This window comes from Lithobates pipiens, unplaced genomic scaffold, assembly GCF_037356315.1.
Source record: "Lithobates pipiens isolate NorthernLeopardFrog02 unplaced genomic scaffold, aLitPip1_a1.2 Scaffold_8, whole genome shotgun sequence".
NCBI classification, from domain to species: Eukaryota; Metazoa; Chordata; class Amphibia; order Anura; family Ranidae; genus Lithobates; species Lithobates pipiens.
Window position 1 is genome coordinate 483,163,714 of NW_027507903.1, and position 24,894 is coordinate 483,188,607.

At 42.9% G+C, this 24,894-nt stretch overlaps 2 protein-coding genes across 7 annotated transcripts in view; one reads left to right on the forward strand and one right to left on the reverse strand.

Moving 5' to 3' along the window:
* Positions 1-24,894, forward strand: part of CACNA2D4 (calcium voltage-gated channel auxiliary subunit alpha2delta 4) — a 398,531-nt gene that overhangs the window by 268,149 nt on the left and 105,488 nt on the right. The window lies entirely within an intron of this gene.
* The window catches only part of LRTM2 (leucine rich repeat transmembrane protein 2), a 108,685-nt gene that overhangs the window by 57,063 nt on the left and 26,728 nt on the right, over positions 1-24,894 (reverse strand). The window contains exon 1 of one of the 2 annotated variants that reach the window (XM_077468885.1): positions 4,280-4,391. The exons of the other annotated variant lie outside the window; for it this stretch is intronic. The gene's annotated coding sequence lies outside the window, so the exon portion shown is untranslated. Of the gene's footprint in view, positions 1-4,279; positions 4,392-24,894 lie in introns of those variants that run through there. 2 annotated transcript variants of the gene reach the window in all.

Genomic DNA, 24,894 nt, shown 5'->3' on the forward strand with positions numbered 1-24,894 from the left:
ATGAATAATAATAATAATGATTGTTTTTGTTATATATTTAGAGGTCATGTATTAAATACTTGAATTATCTTCAATTTTTTGGGGGGGTCCTACAAACTCTGTGACAAAAAAACCTCCACATCCCTACAATACAACTGTTTTAATGATCTATTTAACTACTTTTAAATAATTTAATTTAACAAAATAAAATATTTCATAAAATTATTCACAAAAGTAAAACCAAAACGTTTGTTTTTATAACCCCTATCATGCGTAAGCCTATTTCTAATATTTAGTGTTTACAAGTTAAAATCTGTATTTTTTGCTAGAAAATTACTTAGAACCCCAAAAAAATTATATATATTTTTTAACAGAGAATCTAGAGAATAAAATGGCGATTGTTGTAATATTTTTATGTCACATGGTATTTGTGCAGCAGTGTTTTAAACGCAACTTTTTGGGAAAAGGGACACTTTCATGAATTAAAAAAAAAATAAACAGTAAAGTTAGCCCAATTTGTTTGTATAATGTGAAAGATAATGTTACGCTGAGCAAATAGATATCAAACATGTCAAGCTTTATAATTGCACGCACACGCAAACTACGGTACCTAAAAATCTCCATAGTCGACACTTTCAATTTTATTTACGGTTACCAGGTTAGAGTTACAGAGGAGGTCTAGTGCTAGAATTATTACTCTTGCTTTGACAATCGTGGCGATACCTCTTGATTTGAACACCATTTATGTATGCGAGCGCGACTTCCGTATGCATTTTCTTTGCCGTGCTACCTTGCGGGGACAGGGGCTCTTTAAAAAAAAAATTCTTATTTATTTAATTTATTTTTATATTATTAAATTGTGTTAAAAAAAAAAATTGATCATTTTTATTGCCGTCACAAGGAATGTAAACATCCCTTGTGACAGTAATAGGTGGTGACAGGTACTCTATATGGAGGGATCGGGGGTCTAAAAGACCTCCAATCCCTCTTTTGCACAGCGATTCTGAATACTGTATATTTTTTTAAATCCAGCGCTATTGGCAACTGAGTAAACCGGAAGTGATGTTGTGACGTCGCTTCCGTGTTTTACATTCAGGAGACTGCAACAAAGCCATTTACGGCTTCATTCCAGTCTGTGGCTAGACGCCGGAAGTGTCCGATCACGGATAGGGTCTCCCAGTGGGACAGGAGGCCCAGTCAGAGTGGCAGAAGGGAGTGGGAACGGGGAGATGTCCCATCCCGCTCCTCCGGGATAACAATCGAGCAACTTTTAGCCATATCGGTTGTTATCCCTGGAAAGCCAATCGCCCGCTCTAAAAAATGGTACCGACATGATGCCTGCAGCTGCGGGCATTATCCCGGTATAACCCCCAAAAGCCGAGGCCGCATATATGCGTACACTCGGAGTGTCTGGAAGGACAATTTTTTCCTGTGAATACATCATTTTTAGAGGTCTTTGCTGATCGATTTGGGAATACCCTTGTATGGTTTTCTACAGATTATTATTATTTTTTTTTTAAATATTGATTTGCAGTATACAAAGAATGGTAAACAAGCCAAATAACTTTCAGAGCAGCTTTAGTCCCACCGTGTTGTCAATTTTTTGTCATTTGATTTTTTTTTTCAAGCTTTGTAAGATTACTTGACTTAAACAAAAAGATTTTGCTTACAAATTAGAATTGAGAATTTAGTTATACAGAAGACATTTAAAGTAATACTAAAAACACACTTTTTCATTTACATTATCTCTTCTAATTTTGCATGTGGATGATGGCACTCTAATTATTTTAATAAAAAAAATAAAAAAAAGTCCAAGTACCCTTTTTCCTAATTGATATACAGCTGTCACATGACCCAGATCATTCTCAACCCGTCTGCAGGGAAATATAAGCAGGTGGAGCTTCTAGTCCTCTGCTGCTGGTCACATGTTCGAAATAAAAAAAGCATTTGGAGTAAAAATCTGTAAATAATATCAATAAACTTTTTTAAATTGTCATACAAATATATATTTGAAATCAAGTCTTTATTATTTTTTGCCAATAAAATTATACATAGTTACATAGTAGGTGAGGTTGAAAAAAAGACACAAGTCCATCAAGTCCAACCTATGTGTGCGATTATATGTCAGTATTACATTGTATATCCCTGTATGTTGCTGTCGTTCAGGTGCTTATCTAATAGTTTTTTAAACTATCAATGCCCCCCGCTGAGACCACCACCTGTGGAAGGGAATTCCACATCTTTGCCACTCTTACAGTAAAGAACCCTCTACGTAGTTTAAGGTTGAACCTCTTTTCTTCTAATTTTAATGAGTGGCCATGTGTCTTATGAAACTCCCTCCCGCAAATTTTTTTTATCCCTGTTGTGGGGTCACCAGTATGGTATTTGTATATTGAAATCATATCCCCTCTCAAGCGTCTCTTCTCCAGAGAGAATAAGTTCAGTGCTGTCAACCTTTCCTCATAACTAATATCCTCCAGGCCCTTTATCAGCTTTGTTGCCCTTCTTTGTACTTACTCCATTTCCAGTACATCCTTCCTGAGGACTGGTGCCCAGAACTGGACAGCATACTCCAGGTGAGGCCGGACCAGAGTCTTGTAGAGCGGGAGAATTATTTTATCTCTGGAATTAATCCCCTTTTTAATGCATGCCAATATTCTGTTTGCTTTGTTAGCAGCAGATTGGCATTGCATGCCATTACTGAGCCTATCATCTACTAGGACCCCCAGGTCCTTTTCCATCCTAGATTTCCCCAGAGGTCCCCCCCCCCCCAATGTATAGATTGCATTCATATTTTTGCAACCCAAATGCATTATTTTACATTTTCTTCATTAAAGCTCATTTGCCATGTAGTTGCCCACCCCATTCATTTTTTCAGATCTTTTTGCAAGGTTTCCACATCCTGCGGAGAAGTTTTTGCCCTACTTAGCTTATTCTTGCCCACAAATACAGAGATTGAACTTTTTACCCCATCCTCCAGGTTGTTTATGAACAAATTAAACAGGATTGGTCCCAACACAGAACACTGGGGGACCCCACTACTCACCACTGACCATTCCAAGTGTTGGCGGATTTCTGCCAGTCACAGGCTGTGTCACAGCTCTCCAGCCTGTGTCTTAGAATAAGAGGGAAGTGAAGCCTCCATCAATCTACATGTAATATCCCACCCCCATTGTGTTTAGCTGGTTAGTGGGCATAAAGGAGGAGGGAGGGAGGGGAGTGTAATTTACCACTGTGTATAGCACACATGTTTGACTCTATAGTCACGTGGGCTGCTCAGATGTGATAGGGAGGAAATGCTCAACATAGAAACTCATTGAAAACTGAGCATGTGCAGAGTTGCCACCACACCTGCAAAATCCCTATCTGAATTGGGCACATGAACAGAAGGAAGACCTTAATTAAGGGGGCATACCCTTAAAGCTTGTCCTGAAAAATTGTATGTTAGTACAAATAAGAAAAGCACCCTGGACAGTACTTGGTTGTTTCTGTAAAATGTTATTCCTGTGTTGGACAGTGTTGGTGAAAGCAGCATGCAAAGTACAGCAAATATGAACAAAGTTACTTTGAGGCATTGTTTTCAGGTCCGTAACATGTGCCTTGTATGTGACATGTAGAAAACCAGAATGTGGATGTCATCTAGAATATGGAAATTTGCATCCTTCATCCTTTTGAACATGGATGTTGTTATTGTTTGAAGGGCTTCAAGAAATCTTTACTGAGCAACTGAAATAAAGTTTGTAGAAATTGCACTTCAGAAAGCTGTTTCTCCAAAACCAAGAGGAAGGCAGGGGGTTGAGTGGGTTGCCTGCACTGACCGTAAATAGTTAATTGTTAGTTTTAAACACTACAACAAATCAATACAATTCTACTAATAAAAATCTTGTTTAAAAAACAAAACAAAAAAAAAACACAAGTTTAGGGAATTTATCTAAAATAGGTCTATTGTGACATTTAAGTCCTGAATTACAATGTAACACTAACAGCAGGTGAGCTATGAGGTCCCCTTGTATTTCCCACCAGGGCTACAACTGGATGGAGTTTGGCGTTCCTCCCCGTGTTTTAGTGCCCTCTATTTTGCTCTGCCTTCTGGTCACCATATAAAACATCTTCCACCATAAATTGCCAGTGTGTGGAGGCTTATTTTTTGAAATGGTAAACTCCGGGGGCAGGAATAGATGTCAACAGTCCAAGTACCATCTCAACGCTTAAAAACAAAACAAAAAAAAAACTACAAACAAGATTCTGGTGGTGAGATGGAGGGATGCGGATTATAATTTAGGAGAGCTGGGAGTTTTACCTGCGTTGGGATCCCTGCGGAGAGATCAGAGAGGGCGCTCTGCAGGTCGGTGATGTGTGCCGATCTTGTCTGCTTACAGTCCGTGAGACATGTGAAGGGACTGCGCTCAGCGCTGAGACCACCCTCTGACAGGGCAGGTTTAATTTCCTGCCCGGGGCATAATCTCCCGACAAAATACGGCTCAAGTCTTAATCTGGCCTTCTCATTTCAAAGAAGGGGGGGGACTGCATACTGTCCCCCTAATCTGCGAGGGGAAAGGGGGCCACCATTAACTCTTACACCACTGAAAAACATTGTAAAGGCCAATCTGTCTGATATCTGTGTATTAGGAGGAGGAGAGGAGCGGTCAGTGTGTCCTGATGTCTGTGTATTAGGAGAGAAGAGGTCAGTGTGTCCTGATGTCTGTGTATTAGGAGAGGAGAGATCAGTGTGTCCTGATGTCTGTGTATTAGGAGGAGAGGAGAGGTCAGTGTGTCCTGATGTCTGTGTATTAGGAGAGGAGAGGAGAGGTCAGTGTGCCCTGATGTCTGTGTATTAGGAGAGGTTAGTGTGTCCTGATGTCTGTGTATTAGGAGAGGAGAGGTCAGTGTGTCCTGATGTCTGTATTAGGAGAGGAGAGGTCAGTGTGTTCTGATGTCTGTGTATTTGGAGAGGAGAGGTCAGTGTGTCCTGATGTCTGTGTATTAGGAGGAGAGGAGAGGTCAGTTTGTCCGGATGTCTGTGTATTATGAGGAGAGGAGAGGTCAGTGTGTCCTGATGTCTGTGTATTAGGAGAGGAGAGGAGAGGTCAGTGTGCCCTGATGTCTGTGTATTAGGAGGAGAGGAGAGGTCAGTGTGTCCTGATGTCTGTGTATGAGGAGAGGAGAGGTCAGTGTGCCCTGATGTCTGTGTATTAGGAGGAGAGGAGAGGTCAGTGTGTCCTGATGTCTGTGTATTAGGAGAGGAGAGGAGAGGTCAGTGTGCCCTGATGTCTGTGTATTAGGAGGAGAGGAGAGGTCAGTGTGTCCTGATGTCTGTGTATTTGGAGGAGGAGAGGAGAGGTCAGTGTGTCCTGATGTCTGTGTATTGAGAGGAGAGGAGAGGTCAGTGTGTCCTGATGTCTGAGAGGAGTGGAGAGGAGAGGTCAGTGTGTCCTGATATACACTATATTACCAAAAGTATTGGGACACCTGCCATTATATACACCTGAACTTTAATGGCATCCCAGTTTTAGTCTGTAGGGTTTAATATTGAGTTGGCCCACCCTTTGCAGCTATAACGGCTTCAACTCTTCTGGGAAGGCTGTCCACAAGGTTTAGGATTGTATCTATGGGAATGTTTGACCATTCTTCCAGAAGAGCATTTGTGAGGTCAGGCACTGATATGGACGAGAAGGCCGGGCTCGTAGTCTCTGCTCTAATTCATCCAAAAGGTGTTCTGTCGGGTTGAGGTCAGGGCTCTGTGCAGGCCAATCAAGTTCCTCCACCAGAAACTCGCTCTTCTATGTCTTTATGGACCTTGTTTCTGCACTGGTGAGCAGTCATGTTGGAACAGGAAGGGGCCATCCCCAAACTGTTCCCACAAAGTTGGGAGCATGAAATTGCCCAAAATGTCTTGGTATGCCGACACCTTAAGAGTTCCCTTCAAGTGATTTGGTGGGGTGGCCCAATACTTTTATATATAAAGTATAGTGTGGATGAGCGAGTTTGGGGTGGAGGAACTTCATTGGCCTGCACCTTTGGACGAATTAAAGTGGACACTATGAGCCAGGCCTTCTCTTCCAACATCAGAGGCTGACCTCACAAATGTGCTTGTGGAAGAATGGTCAAACATTCCCATAGACACACTCCTAAACCTTGTGAACAGCCTTCCCAGAAGAGTTGAAGTTGTTATTTCTGCAAAGGTTGGGCCAACGGAATAATGAACCCTACGGACTAAGACTGGGAGGCCATTAAAGTTCATGTGCGTGTAAAGGCAGGCGTCCCAATACTTTTGGCAATCTAGTGTGTATGTATTAGGAGGAGAGATGAGGTCAGTGTGTGCTAATGTCTGTGTATTAGGAGATGAGTCTGGTTTGGACCATGCACCTTGGTGTAGCACGGTGACCTCGTTGTGTGTTATTCCATTTTTTGGTATATTGTGCTCAGTCTGGGGAATATCGCACAATGCGCAGTGTGGCTTTTTTCTGCTCTCAGCTAAGAATCCACTTTTCCATTCTTCATCTATTGTCTCCCTGAAAGCCATAACTGACAGAAGAGTGAAATCCAGAATGCTGATGACCCCAAAGTCACCTCTCATTCTCCGTCATTCAGACCAACATTTTCTGTTTTCAGTATCTTCCGGCTGATATTTAATTTATCGACACTCACTATCTAAATTAAATGTCAAAAAATGTATCCCCATGGGGCAGCACAATACCCTGACAGCATCCGCCTGTGTGACGTCTTTACCGTCTCCCTTTGTGTGAGGCTCCTCCAATCCTTAACTTACCGCAGATCAATTCAATTCCTCTTCAGATTGATGCAGGTTGATTCCTTCTATCTGATGGACATATCTGTAAACTGTTGGATATACTTGATGCCCTCGGCTTGTCACTGTACACATCTGCCTCTTTTTTCATACTCTGCAAATAAGAACTGTAGTCAAAAAATCCTAATTACATACGCTAGCTTTTTACTGCTGTACCAAGGCTGGAAATGGTAAAACTCCCCGAAATAGAAGGAGTGAATGATGTTAAATCCTTGCATGGTGTAATTATGTGGATTTGACCTTTTCACAATAAATATGCCCTTTAAGCAGGGCTTTTTATCTCAAAAATAGGTGCATGTACTCCCCCCTTCCAAATCACTGCTTGCCTCCATCGCCTACTGACCTCTGAGCACGCTCCTGTGCAGCCAGCAACAATAGATCCTCCAGCAACAATAGATCCCCAGCAACAATAGATCCCCCCAGCAACAATAAATCCCCTCCAGCATCAATAGATTCCCCCAGCATCAATAGACCCCCCCAGCAACAATAAATCCCCTCCAGCGTCAATAGATTTCCACCAGCAACAATAGATCCCCGAGAACAATAAATCCCCTCCAGCATCAATAGATTATCCCCAGCAAAAATACAAAAATAGATCTCCCAGCAACAATAAATTCCCTCCAGCATCAATAGATTCCCCCCAGCAAAAATTAAAAAAATAGATCCCCCCAGCAACAATAAATTCCCTCCAGCATCAATAGATTTCCCCACAACAATAGAGCCCTCGTAAACAATAAATCCCCTCCACCATCAATAGATTTCCCCCAGGAACTATAGATCTCCCCAGCAACAATAAATCCCCTCCAGAATTAATAGATTCCTCCCAGCTATAATATATCCCCCCAGCAACAATAAATCCCCTCCAGAATTAATAGATTCCTCCCAGCTATAATATATCCCCCCAGCAACAATAAATTCCCTCCAGCATCAATAGATTCCCTCCAGCAACAATAACCCCCCCTGCAACAATAGATTCCCTGTAACAAAATACCCCCCAACAACAATAGATCACTCAACAACAACAGATCCCCAATATAACAGTACAGTACATCTCCCAGCAGCCAGCATCAACAGACTCTTCCCTCGACAGTAGATCCGTCCCAGCAACAATTGACCCCCTAGCAACATAAGATCCCCACCAGTAACAATAGGACCCCCAACCAGCAACAATACATCTCCCGTAGCAAAACAAACCCCACAACAACTATAGATTCCCCCCAGCTACAGCAGATCTCCCCAGCAACAATAATCCCTGCCAGTAGCAATACAGTAGATATGCAGGCAGCCAACATCAATAGACTTTCCAGCAGCCAGCAACAATGTACCCCTCCCTCAACAGGAGATCCCTCCCAGCAATTATTGACCCCCTACTAACTTAAGATCCCGCAGCAAAAATAGACCTCCTAAGAAACAAATGATCCCCCCAGCGACAATATATCCCCCTGCTGTCAGCATCAGTAGATCCTCCAGCACAGACCAGTACCCCATTCAGTGCAGGAGGTGCTGAAACTGCACTCTCCCGCGTTCCCGCTGAAAAAAATCCCTGCCTTAAAGTATAACTAAAGGCAATTTTTTTTTTCTAGCTTTGGATAGGGTGGAAAGGGGATGAAACGCCTATCAGTTTTTATTGCTGTCTGTGTCCCCGTCAGGGAGATTCATCCTCTCTATTTGTCCTGTTTACCATTATCATTAAAAGTAAAATAAAATCCCAAATTTTGGGTTGTCCCCAGAAAAGTAATAGATGGGAAATTTTTCAATGGGCACACTGTTCTGGGGGCCTAGGGGGTCACCAATGAATTCCCTTAATGTGCAGGGATTTCCTCTCACTTCCTGTTTGGCTATGGGACAGTTAGGCCGCGTACACACGCGCGGACTGTTCGCCCAACTTTGTCCGTCCAACAGTTTCGGCAAACAGTCCGCTCAAAATTAGCATGGACGGACATGGCCACACACGACGAACGAACAGTTTGCTGAAACCGTGCGCGATGACGTGAACGGCACGTACGACGGGACGAAAAATACGACGTCCTATACACTGCATTATAGCTTTCGGCGTGAAAATCCTTTCTGAGCATGCGCGGAACTTTGTTTGACGAACAAGCCTACACATGAGCGGACTGTTCGCTGAAACAAGGTTTCAGCGGACAGTTTTTCGGAAATTCCGAAAAACCTTGTCCGTCCAACTGTCCGCTGAAACTGTCCGCTGAAAGCCCACACACGAGCGGACTGTCCGCCCAAACACTGTTCAGCGGACAAAGTTGGGCGAACAGTCCGCCCGTGTGTACGCGGCCTCAAGGTAAATCTCCCCCAATGGACACAGATGGCAAGAATAAACCTTACAGGTGTTATAACCCTCCCTTACTCTAAAATGAAAACAATAAGTGGCCTATATTTCTATTTTAACGTGGAGCTGGAATCAGATATTTAGTTTTGTGTTAATGCAGTACTAAAGTGGTTGTAAAACTCAATTTTTTACTTGTACCTACAGGTAAGCCTAAGAAAAAAAGATTTACCTGTAGGTACAGTAAATATCTGCTAAACATGCACTGTTTAGTAGATATTTACTATACCAGCAGCCGGTGATGTCATCGTGCTGCGGCTGTGACTCCTACGTGCATGTGCTGTAGTGATGTTATTGCTGCTCGGCCAGTCAAACTGCCGAAGCCTGCGAACCTGAAAGGAAGAGGAAAGCCCTGTCAGTGGTGCCAGCGCGTCGCTGGAGAGCTTCTTTCTAAGGTAAGTCTCTCATCATGTGCTAGTATATGATGCATACTAGCACATTAGGCTATTATTTTGCAGGGGAACTTTTTTTTTAAAACATTTAAAAAAAAATGTTGGCATTTACTACCACTTTAAACCCAAGCACATAATGTTTATACTGCTGTTTACCAATCCTTGGTGGTGCATTTTCTTCTTTATTTTCCTCTGGGGATCCTGACAGTAACATACTTCCTGTTTTAGGGGGGTCTCCACTCAGGACAGAAGTGCAACGGAAACACCTTTGGACAGTAGCATTGTCAGTCTAGGGAAAGGGTATTGTTATGCCGCCTTCACACGACCGGACTTTCCGGCAGAAAAGGTCAGACGGAATCATTCTGTCAGATATTCCGATCGTGTGTGGGATAATCCGATCGTTTTTCTTAAAAAAATTCAGACGGACCTAGAAATAGAACATGTTTCAAATCTGTCCGTCGGACTCAATTCCTATTGGGGAAACCTTTCGTCTGTATGCTGGTCCGACGGACCAAATATGGCACAAGGGCAGCTATTGGCTACTGACTATTGAACTTCCTTTTCTAGTCCCGTCGTAAGTCATCATGGTTAAAACGAACAGACTTTCGAACAGACTTTAGTCCGTTTGTGTGTGCGTAAGTCCGTTTGTTCGGAAGTCCGTCGTAACTCCGTTGAAAGTACGTCGGGAAGACCGTCTGACCTTTTCTGCCGGAAAGTCCGGTCGTGTGTACGAGGCATTAGATGCACTAGAAGATTTAGATAGACTTCACTAACAAATTAAATCTGAACTCTAGATAACAGTTTTTAAATAGTAACAGTTTTTCTTCGAATAAAGGTTTTACAAAAATGAATAAAAGCTGATCATTGTAAGCTTGTAAGCGGTAAATGGTTTTTCTCAACACTCCAACTGCTACTGCCGCAGCTTGGTCTGTTAAAGAAGAAATTTGTGGTTACTAAAAAAAACTAATCTCTGTTCTCACCTCTATGCTGCAGGATCAGTGTGATTCTGGGTGATGACATGACCGCTGATTGCTCAGTTCTCGGTCTGTCATCACTCTCCGCTGTAACCTTCCAGCATTCACTGGAGTGAGCTGGGATGGAGAGGTGGTGGGTGAAGCTGACTGCAGCTCTCAGCCATGCTCTGGGACCAGCTGTCAATCAGGCAACTGGGTGGATCTCAACAATATGGTCGGAATCCATACATAGCCTGGAGCAGTTCTTTGACTTTAGCTGTCAGCGGGCTTTAGCCTGCTGTCGGCTGAATCTAGATCACGGGAGATCACAAGAACGTGCATTCTTTTGACCAACAAGAGAAATATAGCCAAAATCATATGACCATACTTCTCTTTTAAAGCGGATTTCACACTGCCATGCAGAGCAACTCACAGCAGGGGTTTGGTGTGTACTTGTTCACCGTTTCAGGTCCGATTTCGTTCAGAAATTTTGGCTGAATTCGGACCTGAAGCAGACCAGAAGACACACAGGACTCCTGTGCAATTTGCTTCGCAGATGTGTGAACCAGCTCCATTGAGAGCCGGTCGCAATCTCCTGACATGCGAATTGGATGTGGTTGCGAATTGGATGTAGAGAAACCCACATCCAATTCGCAATAGTGTGAACCCAGCCTCAAGGAAGTTGAAAAATAACGGACTTGTTGGATTGCCAGGTGTAAATGAAGGAAAAAGAGCATATAAATAGAAAACAATTGCAGCCATTACATCTAGGAACTGGTAAGCTGCAATTTAATCTTTTTTAGTGTCTTTGGGTTTAATATCACTTTAACATCTTCCCGCCCAGCCTATAGCAAAATGACAGCATGCAGGATGTTCTGAGTGAATGTCATGTGGTGTCCTCCCAAAACGCACCTCTCGTGGGGCTGCGCAGGGGACACAGCCAAGGACTGATCACTATACCGTCCTACCACCAGTACCGTATGATCATTGTGACCAATCACAACAGATCACATCACAATTGTAAACAATGGATGGCTTCCTTTCATGCCATATATTGTATACAATTGCTGTGATTGGTCACGCTGATCACATGGTACAAGCAGGGCCAATCACAGCCCATCTGCACCATGTCAGTGGCTTTGGTCAATCACAGCTAATCGCAATAAAAGATACTGAATGAATCAGTTTAATTTAGTAAAAATGTTCCTGATGCCAATGAAATTCACTGGTATAAGGAATCATAATGTGTTTAAAAAAGAAATAAAAAATTCTGATAACTTCCACAGAGTAGTACAGTGTTACTATGATAACACTGTATTGGTCTGGTCACAGTGTGCTAAAAACAAATAGTTAAAAAAAGAAAAACAAAATGTAATAAAGAAAAAAAATATATATATTTTTTTACATACTGCCACCAGTCACACCAGTTACGATTATGATAACAATGAACTGCACTAGTGAAAGTATGTAAAAAAATAAATAAAAATTGTGAATTTTTTTTTAATTTCTTAATTTTCCAAAGAATGGTGACAAAAAATTAGAACCTAAAACTCGCCATGCCTCTTACTAAATACCTTGGACTGTCTACTTTCCAAAAGGGCTTCATTTGAGGATATTATTATTATTATTTTACAAGATTTATATAGCACCAACAGTTTGCGCAGCGCATTACAACATGAATTTGTACTTTCCTGGTGTTTTCAGGCCTCAAGAAATGGGTAGGGTGTCAGTTAGGGGTGCAACGGATCAAAAAACTCACGGATCGCCTCATTCCTCGGATCAGAGTCAAGGATCGGATCATTTTTCGGATCAGCAAATAATTGAATTTGCAAAAACCTATGAAAATTCCACCACCATAAAGTCCCCACTGTAATATCCACAATCTCCCCCATTGTAATATCCACGTCATCTCCCCCACTGTAATATTGGCTGAGCATGATGGCTGGGTATCGGCGAGTATAGCTGGGTATTACCGAGTATTACCGAGTATTGCAGGGTATGGCAGAGTATTGGCAGGTATTGCAGAGTATTGGCAGTGTATTGCTGGGTATTGCATTGCAGAGTATTGGCAGGGTATTGCAGAGTATTGGCAGGGCATTGCAGAGTATTGTCAGGGTATTGCAGAGTATTGGTAGTGTATTGCTGGGTATTGCATTGCAGAGTATTGGCAGGGTATTGGCAGAGTATTGGCAGGGTATTGCATTGCAGAGTATTGGCAGGGTATTGTATTGCAGAGTATTGGCAGGGTATTGAGGGATGGCTGTGACTGCACTTGTCACAGAACAGCACTGTGGGCACTACAGATGCAGCCCACAGCGCCGCTTCCATCCAATCTCTCCCCTCCACTGTACAGATCTGTACACAGAGGGTAGAGAGGAACTGGCGTCATTATGATGCCGGTTTGTTTACAAGTGATCGTTCCGTCATTCGGACGGAGCGATCACATTGTAAACGCAGACGGGTGCACCAAGATGGCTGCCGCTTCAGAACTAGGCCGAAGCTGCGGCCTTTCCTAAGGCCGAGACCGCGGAGCACTCCGCGGATGCCAGCTTGTGACCCCGTTCGGATCACGGATCGGTGACGATCCGTTGCACCCCTAGTGTCAGTACATCAAGATTGATCAATTTTCAGACATAAACTATATTACCAAGAGTATTGGGACGCCTGCCTTTAAACGCACATTAACTTTAATGGCATCCCAGTCTTAGTCCGTAGGGTTCAATACTTCAAAACGATAAAATTAGAGTGGAGATTGCAAGCCAGGCCTTTCCCGTCCACATCAGTGGTTGACCTCACAAATGCAGAAGAATGGTCAAAAATTCCCATAGACACACTCCTAAACCTTGTGGACAGCCTTCCCAGAAGAGCTGAAGCCGTTATAGCTGTAAAGGGTGAGCCAAATCAATATTGAACCCTACAGACTAAGATGGCATTAAAGTTCATGTGCATATAAAAACAGGCGCCCCAATACTTTTGGTAATATAGTGTATATACCATAGTGTATATATAATATAGTGTATATACCATAGTTCACACAAACTAAATAATGAACACTGATTTGGGTTATTTTCACCAAGGGAATGTGCAGTATAAATGTTGACCTAAATTTATGAAGAAACTTTATTTATTTGCAAATCTTTATAAAAGAAATTAAGAAAAACATGGCTTTTTTTTTTTTAAATGTGGTCTTTTTTAGTTTATTTTGCAAAAAAATAAAAAACCCAGTGGTGATTAAATACCAGCAAAAGAAAGCTCTATTTGTGTAAAAAAAAAAAAAAAAAAAAAAAAGATTAAAATGTTATTATGGGTACAATGCCTGCAGCAAACTCATGACATAATCTTAGCCTAGTCAGAGTTAGTGGGCTGAAGCTCAAGGGCATCTTTTTAACCACTTTCAGACCGGACCATTTTGCTGGTAAATGACCAGAGGTCTTTTTACACTTTGGCACTGCGCTGCTTTAACTGGTAATTGCGCGGTCATGCAATGTTGTACCCAAACAAAATTTGCGTCCTTTTCTTCCCACAAATAGAGCTTTCTTTTGATGGTATTTGATTGCCTCTGCGATTTTTATTTTTTGCGATATAAACGTAAAAAGACCGCAAATTTTGAAAAAAAATGATATTTTCTACTTTTTGTTATTAGAAAAATCCAATAAACTCAATTTTAGTCATACATTTAGGCCAAAATGTATTCAGCCACATGTCTTTGGTAAAAAAAAAGTCAATAATTGTATATTTATTGGTTTGCGCAAAAGTTGTCACATCTACAAACTAAGGTACGTTTTCTGGAATTTACGCAGCTTTTAGTTTACGACTGCCTATCTCATTTCTTGAGGTGCTAAAATGACAGGGCAGTACAAAACCCCCCCAAATGACCCCATTTTGGAAAGTAGACCCCCTAAGGAAATTGATAAGAGGCATGTTGAGCCCATTGAATATTTTATTTTTTTGCCTCAAGCGATTGAATAATGACAAAAAAAAATTTTTTTTTTTTTTTTTACACAAAGTTGTCACTAAATGATATATTGCTCACACATGCTATGGGCGTATGTGAAATGACACCCCAAAATAAATTCTGCTGCTTCTCCTGAGTACGGGGATACCACATATGTGGGACTTTTTGGGAGCCTAGCCGCGTACAGGGCCCCGAAAACCAAGCACCGCCTTCAGGCTTTCTAAGGGCGTAAATTTTTGATTTCACGCCTCACTACCTATTACAGTTTTGAAGGCCATAAAATGCCAAGATGGCACAAAACCCCCACAAATGACCCCATTTTAGAAAGTAGACACCCCAAGCTATTTGCTGAGAGGCATGTTGAGTCCATGGAATATTTTATATTTTGCCACAAGTTGCGGGAAAATTACAAACTTTTTTTTTTTTTTTTTTTTTTTCACAAAGTTGTCACTAAATGATATATTGCTCATGCATGCCATGGGCATATGTGAAATGACACCCCAAAATAAATTCTGCTGCTTCTCCTGAGTACGGGGATACCACATATGTGGGACTTTTTGGGAGCCTAGCCGCGTACGGGGCCCCGAAAACCAAGCACCGCCTTCAGGCTTTCTAAGGGCGTAATTTTTTGAGTTCACTTCTCACTACCTATTACAGTTTTGAAGGCCATAAAATGCCAAGATGGCACAAAACCCCCACAAATGACCCCATTTTAGAAAGTAGACACCCCAAGCTATTTGCTGAGAGGCATGTTGAGTCCATGGAATATTTTATATTTTGCCACAAGTTGCGGGAAAATTACAAACTTTTTTTTTTTTTCACAAAGTTGTCACTAAATGATATATTGCTCACGCATGCCATGGGCATATGTGAAATGACACCCCAAAATAAATTCTGCTGCTTCTCCTGAGTACGGGGATACCACATATGTGGGACTTTTTGGGAGCCTAGCCGCGTACGGGGCCCCAAAAACCAAGCACCGCCTTCAGGCTTTCTAAGGGCGTTACAGTTTTGAAGGCCATAAAATGCCAAGATGGCACAAACCCCCCCCCCCAAATGACCCCATTTTAGAAAGTAGACACCCCTAAATTTAGGGGTACACTAGTGAGACTAGGTAATAAATGGCGGGTGCCCTGAAACTATAAAAAAATAACTAACCAACCAGCGTCACCTGTAACAGTTATATGGTGATCACTGGTGAAAGGGTTAACTAGGGGGCAATCAGGGGGCTTTATGCGGTAGTATATGGGGGTCCCTGGCGCTATAAAAAGCTGCGGCGAACCTAAATACCTACCTGCCTAACTAGCGTCACCTGTGACACTAATACAGCGATCAGAAAAACGATCGCTTATTAGGCTGGGTTCACACTGGAGCGATGCGGGAACGCCACGAATGCGCGGCGGGTTCCCGCATCGCATGCCTCCCGGCGGCAGTTCACACTGCCCTATGCGAACTGCTGGGAGTGTCAGTGAAATGTTAATGACACCCCCAGATCAGTTCGCATATCGCAGTGCGATCTGCAAACTTGGATCGCATGGTGTGAACACCCATGCGATCCGATTCTGCTGCGGACCAAAAAAAGGGTCCCGTGCGAGTTTGCGGCGGGTGCGGCGGGTGCGACACGAATTCAGCCATACTATCTGTATAGCTGAACTCGAATCGCACAGAGATCGGATGTGATTTGCACTGCAGTGCGGTGCGAATCACATCCGTTCTCATAAACCGCTGCAATGTGAACCCAGCCTTAGTGACACTGGCGACGGGGGGTGATCACGGGGTTAAACCTTTATTGGGGGGGTTAGGGGGGTACCTTAGAACTAAAGGGGGCTAACCCTAACTGCCCTAACAGTTATTAGTCACAAATGACACCTGCCGGGTGATCAGGGGGTTAAACCTTTATTAGGTAATAAATGGCGGGTGCCCTGAAACTATAAAAAAATAACTAACCAACCAGCGTCACCTGTAACAGTTATATGGTGATCACTGGTGAAAGGGTTAACTAGGGGGCAATCAGGGGGCTTTATGCGGTAGTATATGGGGGTCCCTAGCGCTATAAAAAGCTGCGGCGAACCTAAATACCTACCTGCCTAACTAGCGTCACCTGTGACACTAATACGGCGATCAGAAAAATGATCGCTTATTAGGCTGGGTTCACACTGGAGCGATGCGGAAACGCCGCGAATCCGCGGCGGGTTCCCGCATCGCATGCCTCCCGGCGGCAGTTCACACTGCCCTATGCGAACTGCTGGGAGTGTCAGTGAAATGTTACTGACACCCCCAGATCAGTTCGCATATCGCAGTGCGATCTGCAAACTCGGATCGCATGGTGTGAACACCCATGCGATCCGATTCTGCTGCGGGCCAAAAAAAGGGTCCCGTGCGAATTTGCGGCGGGTGCGGCGGGTGTGGCGGGTGCGGCGGGTGCGGCGAATGGCTGAACTCGAATCGCACAGAGATCGGATGTGATTTGCACTGCAGTGCGGTGCGAATCACATTCGTTCTCATAAACCGCTGCAATGTGAACCCAGCCTTAGTGACACTGGCGACGGGGGGTGATCACGGGGTTAAACCTTTATTGGGGGGGTTAGGGGGGTACATTAGAACTAAAGGGGGCTAACCCTAACTGCCCTAACAGTTATTACAGTCACAAATGACACCAATGCAAAAAAAAAAAAAAAAAAAAAAAAAATGACATTGGTGTCACTGTGACTGGGGGGGCAGGGGTAATTGGGGGGGTGATCGGGGGGTAAAGGGGGGGTGTGAGTGTGCCTGGCATGTTCTACTGTGTGTGGGATGTGTTGGTGCAACTCACTGATCCGCTCTCCTCCGTGTCGGAACGAAAAATACCGACACGGAGGAGAGAATACATCACTTCCTCTCCTGTGTTTACATTACAGGAGAGGAAGTGATGTCACCGGGGATTTCCATTCGTCGGGAGCGATCGCGAGGGGGTGGCCATGAATGAATGGCCGTCCCCTCGTCCGGGATCGCTCCCGAACGAAAACCGACCGCCGCAGGCACCGGGCGGGGGCCCGATCGGGCCCCCGACCCGCGGGAGGCAAATCACGTACATGTACGTGCTTATGCCTGCCCGTGCCATTCTGCCGACGTACATCGGCGTGAGGCGGTCGGCAAGTGGTTAATGATAAGAAGTGGAGCGTTTTTAAAATAAATTTAAAGAGTTTGTAAACTGAACATTTCATAATACCGATATGTGGCTGCTGTACCGTGTACTTGTATGAGAGTCTCCTGTTCCCTTTGTACTGCTTGCTTTGTGTAAAATCCCTGATGTTCCTGCCAGTCCCTCTGCCCCCCCCACTAGGAAGCTCAGGGTGCTGCCTCTCCTCCCCCAGCTCTTATGCAGCTGAGAACAGAGGAAATGTGATCACTTCTAAAAAAGGGATTTTATATATATATATATATATATATATATATATATATATATATATATATATATATATATATATATATATATATATATATATAGTTTTGCCTTTTATTTTATTTCTGTTTACATCACGTTAAGAGCTTTCCACTTGATCAGTAGGCCAGGAGTCAGTCTTATGAAACCGCATTGGGTGTATTGTCTTCTTTCTTATGTAGGATTATCAGGATTTCTTTCTACAGCCCCACCCCAGAAAAATAATAATTTCCTCCATACTTTGATATAACAAATGACTAAGCAAAAAAAAAAGCTTGGTGGACCAGGACGAGTAGACCTACCACCTGCCACCATTTGCCCTATAGCTTTGTGTAAGGGTGAAATTACAGTTTGTATATTTGTATCTGTCACGCACAATAAAGCGATCAGTTAATACCTTCCTTTCTTCTTCTTCTTCCCACTCTTGTCTTAATCCTCTCCCACTCTTATTTTCTAAAGCACTTTGTATGTTTTTTTTTCTATTCTCATTTTTCTTCTTGCTGAAACAGTTTATTTAAGGCACATTTAAAAAAAATCACACTGAACTTTTTTCCTGCCAAGGACTGGCATATCATGGAGATCAAAGAGTTAAAGCTGAAGTTTTAAATGTTTATATTTTGCTTTCCTACATTCCCCTACCCCCCTCCATCAACATGCGAATTCCATTTTTAAAGTGTTTGTTACCCTTAAAATACAAAATAGATCCTGTTCCCTTAAGGCTGGATTCACATCTGAGCACGCAGCAGCTCACAGCAGGAGTCCGGTGTGTCCTCGTTCACCGTTCCAGATCCGATTTCAGCCAGAATATTTGACTGAATTTGGACCTGCAGCGGACCCAAAGACGCACAGGACTCCTGTGCAAATCACACCGGTGCGGAGATATGTGAACCGACTCCATAGAGAGCAGGTCACAATCTCCTGCTGTGAGAATTGCATGCGGTGAAATCCGCTTCCAATTCGCACGCACTAGTGTGAACTCAGCCTGAAGTGGTTGTAAACTCTGTTACACCACTTGCACCTACAGGCTTACCTGTAAGTACTGTAAATATCGCCTAAACCTGTACAGTTTAGGAGATATTCACTATATGCGCTGCTGCCGACATCATTGGCACAGGAGCCGTACTAAGGCTGATGGCACCCACGCGCATGCACGGGAGAGACGTCATTGCGAATAAGGTCAATCACAACGCCGGAGCCTGTGAACCCGGAAGTAACTTTGGCGAAACATGTCGGTTGTGGAAGCGGAGTGTGGGTGGCACTGCAGGACATTGTTCTAACGTACCGTATATACTCGAGTATAGGCCGACCCGAGTATAAGCCGAGGCCCCCAATTTACCCCCAAAAAACTGGGAAACCTATTGACTCGTGTATAAGCCGAGGGTGAGATATGCCTGTCCATCCCTGTGTGTGTGTCCATCCATCCATCCATCCCTGTGTGTGTGTCCATCCATCCATCCATCCCTGTGTGTGTGTGTGTCCATCCATCCATCCATCCCTGTGTGTGTGTGTGTGTGTCCATCCATCCATCCATCCCTGTGTGTGTGTCCGTCCATCCATCCATCCATCCCTGTGTGTGTGTCCGTCCATCCATCCATCCATCCATCCATCCCTGTGTGTGTGTCCGTCCATCCATCCATCCATCCATCCCTGTGTGTGTGTCCATCCCTGTGTGTGTGTCCATCCATGTGTGTGTGTGTGTGTGTGTGTGTGTGTGTGAGGCCTTGTGTGTCCAGCCTACCTGTGTCCCCAGCCTCCGTCCGGTCCCGAGCCTCCGTCCGGTCCCGTCCTGTCCCGAGCCGAGCCTCCGTCCGGTCCGGTCCCGTCCCGTCCCGAGACTCCGTCCGGTCCCGTCCCGTCCCGAGCCGAGCCGAGCCTCCGTCCGGTCCCGTCCCAGGATCACCGCTCTTCGTCGGCGCCCATTTTCCTGTTCAAATGCCGCGCCTCCCTGTCTGTGATAGGCGGAACACAATTTCCCAGCAGTCTGTGTTCCGCCTATCACGGCCATCCTTTCATCCTCGTCCGTAGTACGAGGATGAGCGGATGTCCGTGATAGGCGGAACACAGGCTGCTGGGAAATTCAGTGTTCCGCCTATCACAGGCGAAGGCGGAGCCGGAGGCGCGGCTTTTGAATTAGAATAGAATGGCCGCTGTCTGTCTGCTCGACACGCTGATCGAGCGGGCAGACAGCGATGACTCGAGTATAAGCCGAGGGGGGCACTTTCAGCCTCAAAAAAGAGGCTGAAAATCTCGGCTTATACTCGAGTATATACGGTAAGTATTTCATAATGAGCTAGTGTAACTTCAGCTCTCCATCCCCTTTTTTCTGAACTCACAATCTTATAAATGTAGCACTTAATATAAAACTTGTGTAGGAGGATTTGTTTTAATCTTTGTATCACCTGAGGATAGTCCCTGCACCACTTTAAGATACGATTATAACTTGCAATCATAAGTTATTGATCACTTGTCTAGTTCAACCATGTAATCTCCTAAGGCACCGTACACACGATACAAAAACCGGATGGAAACATTTGCATGCCGAGCTGTCTGCTGATTTTCGGTTGGTTAGTACGGTGCTTTTGACAGCTGAGTTCGGTTTTTCATCAGACAAAAGCTGGATGTGCAGACTATAAAATTTTTGTTGGCTGTGAACTCAACGTCTGATGTTCGTATCATTAGTACGGTTTTCGTACGAAAAAATAGTAAGAGCAAGACTACGCATGCTCAGAAACTAAAGAATACATACAAAACTGATCAACACATTACGTCACTTCTGATGTTGTATTCTGTCTTGCGGAAATTTTTGTATTGTTTGTAACTTCTTCACTTTCGACATCAGACTAGCATGCCACAAAAAATGAATGTTCGGTCATCCAAAAATTGAAGCGTGGGTATGAGGCTAATATCTGATAAAAAGGAAAGAAGGTGGGACTTTATATGAAGCATACACCCCTGGAGATATCACAATATAAATGGGCAGTACTAAGTATATTAGAACTATGGACATTCCCTGACAGCATTGCAAAACAACAATTGCCAGTCATTGGTTTATTGATATAAAAATATAACAATAATAGTAATACCATGAAAAATATTGACATTGTGGGTTCATAATGTAAACATTATATAGAACGAAGTTCATTGGGATATATAAAATATGACAATGATAATAATGACATAATATACTAGTAACATAATGAGTTCATATTGTACACATTGTATAGAACCATTTTCATAAAAGCGTGTCTCCCTGGTAAAACGTATACAGTTTTTTTTTACCAGGGAGACACGCTTTTATGAAAATGGTTCTATATAAAGTGTACAATATGAACTCATTATGTTACTAGTATATTATGTCATTATTATCATTGTCATATTTTATATATCCCAATGAACTTCGTTCTCTATAATGTTTACATTATGAACCCACTATGTCAATATTTTATCATGGTATTACTATTATGGTTATATTTTTATATCAATGAACCAATGACTGGCAATTGTTGTTTTGCAATGCTGTCAGGGAATGTCCATAGTTCTAATATACTTAGTACTGCCCATTTATATTGTGATATCTCCAGGGGTGTATGCTTCATATAAAGTCCCACCTTCCTTCCTTTTTATCAAATAATAGGGATGGAGGCACTTGGCGGTGTTAGCCTTGTGTTCTCATACAAAGTCCCAACTAGCTGCTCTTGTTTTTTATCTGAGGCTAATATTTAATCCATCGAAAAACACAATCATATTCATGAACAACGTATCCCAGTGCTGCCAATCAATGCAAAACGATCAATAATTTTCCTCCCTGGCCGATTAACTCAGTTGATCAGATTAGATCGAAATTGAGTCTAAATCGATTAGGGGAAGTTATGGCTATTCGATTGTCTGCAGATTCGATAGTTTTGATTAAATCGCGCAATGATCGGAATAAGGAATTGAATTGACCATAAGAGGGGATTTACCCTTCACTTTGGAAAGATTTCCTCTCACCTACTGCAGTTTCTCATCATAAAGGATTACTGCACAATCAAAATGCAGGAAACTTTATTTTTAATAAAATTCTACGTTTACATGGACTTACGCGTTTCACTCTGCTCACGCACTTTCCGAAGGCATGCTTTGGGAGATGCCTTTTGATAAAGTGATGCAAACAACGCAAAGCACAACAAATTTACAGCTGGACCAGCATTTGATGCTGCACAGGATGGCAGAGCCAATATCTACCTGGAGCGGTACAAGCTATTTTATATCATCCCACTTCCTTTTGTGTCCCCAGGACAGGAAGCCAGAGGAAATCTGTCTGATGGAGCACAGATGAAAAAAACGAAATTGGTGCTCTCACCCTTGCCAACTATTTAAAAGTAGAAAAAAGTTTTATCTATAGATGCACTTTTAAGTCTCATGTACATCCCTAAACAGGAGTATATTTCTAAGTCACTGACTGATATTCACCATACATTCACTTCAGGGGAAGGGAAAGGATTCACCGCTCCAGGTGGAAATATGGATATAGAATTGGAACATCAGGTGCTGGCTAAGCATATATATAGCAACATGAGTCAAAAGAAGTTCTGAACAGCCACACTCCGGAATATAGCCTTTATTAGTAAAAAGGTGCATGCATTTTTCATAACTGATTGATTGATTCACCACCAGTGAATGTGTGGTGAAGGTCACACTCACTGCTTTTAAATATGCCCCTTTGGAATCGATGCATCTTGGGTATCCCAACACACTATAAATAGTAAAATCATTGTAGGGGTAGCATTTTAGTTTTCCTTTAAATCCCAGCCTTCCTTTCAGCCCAGCACAGTTGTTCTGTACAGGCTCCTCTCCTGTACTGAAATGTCGTACTCTGATCTCACTGCACACTGTCAAACAGTGTGCATTAGAAGCTCCAGCAAATCCAATAGAGCCCACCTAATTTTCTGGCTGGAGGATGGCCACCTTCTTCTATCGCTTTCCACCAAACCCTGACTCTCCCAGCCCCCTCTCTTTCATTCAGTGGGTTTCAGTTTTTTCAATCCTAGAGTCTCAGCATCAAATTTGGATGTTAGCTATAAAGAGATCTGCATACAAATACAGTCTGTTTAGGAATGCTCCTCAAGACTGACATTCACCCATCCCTCCCAAGAAACAGCCTACTGCTTGCATCAGGGCTTGAGAGGAGTACTAAGGCAGGGTGCTTAGATGTTGTCAGGAAGTTCCCCCTCCCACCAGCCATGATCTGCCTGTATTGCATAGAGCAGCACATAGGCCCTTATTTTGAATCAGTGGAAGGTATGACACTAAAACAGGTTTTATTTAATCATTTCATTAGCATGTTGATGAGGATGATGTGAGACCAAATATTTGCAGATAAACTTTAGCTGTAAGGCTCCATTCACACCAGGCTGTTTTGATGTGGTTCCTTAATGAATGGGCTGCCAATGCACCACAATGCACCTAAACGCAAACCTTTTTGCTGACACATCACAACAAAGTATTTACGCGGAGTCACCGCTAACATAGTGTATTTGGGTGCCCTTAAAAATGAATTACAGTTCACCATACTGCAGCATGGTATGTTAGAACAGCATGTAGGTAAGAGGTCCACCTTAATACTACAAAGTTGTAAATGTTTTTATACGTGTTACCTTTTTTTTTTTTTTTTTTCTTTTACCATTTGGTTTTCCTCCATTTTCCTCCATTTTTAAAGAACTTGCAATCCCAATCCTAAATGTATTTGTTATTATCTGGAAACACTTGGATCTCTTACAGTTGCTGGAAATACTGGATATGATCTGGTTTTTCATGGATCGTTTGGATTGGCATTGAGATCTTGACGCTGTGTGTAGTTTAGTTTAATCTATGTTAAGACCTTCTAAAAATTCTATTTGCCTGGCTGTCATGCTGACACCCCTGGCTTCAACATTGTGAGCCTTTGACGGAGAATACGTTATAAGAATTTCCAACTTTCCTGACATACATACCTATTCCAAATCAGTGGTTTGAAAAGTGTAAAGCTAATGGGCAAGAATAGCAATTGCGGTCTCCATATTACTGTCATGAGAAGTTTTCTTCAACAGTCAGAATTGTTATTAGTCTGGGGACATCAAAATATACAGCTACATTGTGATGTGTTCTATTCAGTTGTGCTGTCCTTTATAGGAATTGTCACCATCTAGTGCCCAAAAGATGAATTGCAGTCTCTCCTAAACCATCTGCTCTGGTGATAACAGTATGATGTGTTCACATTATTTTTGTCTTCAATAGATCCCCAGCTTATACCCCCTATACCTACAGAGAAATTTGGGGGGCCCCATTGTCTAACTATCTCCTCTCTTGGAATAGTCTTTGCTACTGTAGAACTCTGCTCCTTCCTCTCTCTGTCTTTGGCTGAAATGCTTTGTGTTGCTGGAACTGCTCACATGAAATTCTCTGCACGGTTGGGGGGCTCCTTCCCTATCTAAGGCTGGCCATACATTTTAAAATTTTCTTGTAATATTTTCCTTTAGATTTACCAAAAACATATAATTTGAGGTCAAACCTAAACAACACTTTACACTTGTTTCTAATCATGCAGGTCCTTGCACTACATATTTGAAGGTAAATCTAAAGGAATTTGTACAAGAAATTGTATATTTTATGGCTAACTCTCTCTCTCTCTCTCTCCTCTCCTGAAATACACAGGAGGACGCTGCTCATTCCTCTATCTTAGCCCTGGTTAACATTGAGGCTACTTTGAAATCATGCTACTGCAAAGTAGCAGGTGAGCGCGATTTCAGGTTTTACTTGAAAGATAATCTATGCGGCTTCATGCACAGATGTCTATTGAAGTCGCACCTGAAATTGGCAAAAGAAGTCCAGGAACTACTTTTGCAAATCGGTACGGCGCCACAAAGCCGGCGTCGCACCAATTGGAACAGCGCCATTTCCGGCTGCCACTTGTCATGCAATTTGACCTGTAAAATCGCATGACAAATCATTCCAATGTGAACGAGGGCTAAATTTCCTCCTCTAGCTAACCATTATACTCCTATATTACCCCTATATACCCCTATAT